Source organism: Penaeus vannamei, chromosome 26, assembly GCF_042767895.1.
Source record: "Penaeus vannamei isolate JL-2024 chromosome 26, ASM4276789v1, whole genome shotgun sequence".
In the NCBI taxonomy this organism is placed as follows: Eukaryota; Metazoa; Arthropoda; class Malacostraca; order Decapoda; family Penaeidae; genus Penaeus; species Penaeus vannamei.
Window position 1 is genome coordinate 36,383,588 of NC_091574.1, and position 2,500 is coordinate 36,386,087.

A 2,500-nucleotide genomic window follows, 5' to 3' on the forward strand; every position below is an offset into this window, starting at 1 on the left:
TTTTTTTCAGATATTTATCATTATTGCTATTCGCCCCATAATCAAAATCATGATTAACAGGTGACACAAATTAAATGAATTATGAAATGATATATAAGATTCATTATGAAATAAATTAGATTAGATTATCAGATGAATTATAAAATTTCAGTAATTTCGAGACTGAGAATATAATGATAGTAAGAATGAAGGTAGTAATAGTAGTAGGTGATAGTAGTAATGATAATAATGAAGGTATGAGTAATGACCAATAAGAGAAATGAAAATCAGATTCATAAGAACACCGCTGGTAATGATAATGATGATGATGATGATAATGATAGTAATAGTAGTAGCATAGTAGTACAGATAATGATAATGATGATTATGTTAACGATAATAATAAGAATAGTAATAATGATAATTGTAATAATAACAATAATGATAATAATTATGATAATGCTGATAACAATGATAATACTTATGATAATGCTGATAATGATAATAATTATGATAATGCTGATAACAATGATAATGATAATAACTGCAACATAATGATAATCATTATTATATTAGTGATAATGATGACAATGATAACAATAATGATAATAAAATAATGATAAAAAGCAATAATAAAGAAATCAATTATCATCATTATCATTATTATTATTTGTAGCAGTAGTAGTATCATTATTATTGTGATAGTGAAAATAATGATGGTAACGATAATGATAATGATAATAACAGTGATAATGGTAATAACAGTGATAATGATGATAATAAGGGTAGGAAAAAGAAGAAGAATACAAAAACGATAATGATGATAAGGATGATAATTGTTAACAGAACAGTAACAACAACAATAATGACAATAATAACGATAATGATGATAATGATATCAACTGTATGAAAAAAAATAAAACATAATTTTGAAATTGGCAAATGTTCTCCCGCCTTCCTCCTCATGACAGAACTTATGGTGAACAGAATGATCATAACAACATAGGAACTACATAACCATTCCTGGATCTGTATCATTCAACAGCATAATTTTTCACTGATTTTTATCCCTGTAAAATAGCAATATTGATAATAGTAGAAGTAGTAATGATAGTAATGATAAAGAAAGATAAAAGGGTAATAGTAATAATAGTTATAATGATAATGATAGAATGAAAATGATGATAAATGAAGAAAGAAATAACCTAACAACGATTTTCATGTTCGTAAAAAGCAGATACATAAATGAATATTGATAGTGATAATAATGATAATTATCATTAATCACAAAATAAAGAGAAAAGATAATCAAAAAATCAAGTAACACGTCAACTTATTTTATCTTTTCAAGAAAAAATAAAACATTAAGAACAAAAATTATAATAATAACTATAACAATAATAATAATAACAATAGTAATAATAAATCATAAAGAAACGAAGGTTTAAGTAACACCTCAACGCCCTACTTAGACACTAAACTTATAAGTAAGGGAAGCCCATGATAAAGTAAAGACACTTTAAGACCACACAAAATCAATACCAACTTAGACCTTCTGGTTATGTACTGTATTTGTTGCAGAGAGGAACGTGAATGCAACTTTACCGTGTTTAAGTTCATTAGGTATTATATAATGCAATTTGTTGAGTGAATGTCATCATGATTGAATTATTGCAGTTTCATAAAAGTCAGTTAATCATCTACAAATGATATTCAATCTTTGTGAATTTTTAAATTTAATATGTATTTTTGTCATTTTTTAATCTATTTTTGAGGGGGGGGGGTATTGTTATTAATTTAATATACAAAAAGGACAACAAATACCAAGAACGAATCATTATCATCATTATTATTATTTTTTTAGAATCTGAATCCATTTCTGCAAAATCAAGGAATAGAAATATCCTCCCCCCCCCCAAAAAAAAAAAAAAAGAATAAGAATAAGAATAATATTCAGTTAAATTGTACAAATAAATAACTTAAGGAATAAATACAATGATGAAGATGATGACGATGATGATGATGAAGATAATGATGGTGGTGAGTCGTTGTAGATACGGAGTGAAAATTAAATGATTTAGATTCTTATTTATCCTTTATTACTGTTATTTGTCTGTCTGTGTTCATCATTTAGTTATTACTGTTATTTATTTGTCTGTGTATGTTATTTATCATTTAATCATTGCTGCTATTTGTTATTCATGTATTACTGTTATTTATCATCTGTTACTGTTCCTATTACTAATGATGATATCGTTATCATTAGTATTTTCTGTATCAGTAAAGTTGATATTACCATAATAATGTCGATAACAATAATGATAATGATTGCCTTATCCACTAACAATACTTGATTTTTATTGCAACCTTCTTCAAAATCGTTATTTTCATGTTCATTTAATCGGTATTGGTGCAGTTCAAAAGGAAAAATGTCCGTGAGAGTAAGATAAAGGCATAAATAAATAAATGTGCCTATGTATCAGTCTAGACATGCATATCAACCCGGCAAATAGATGGTTAA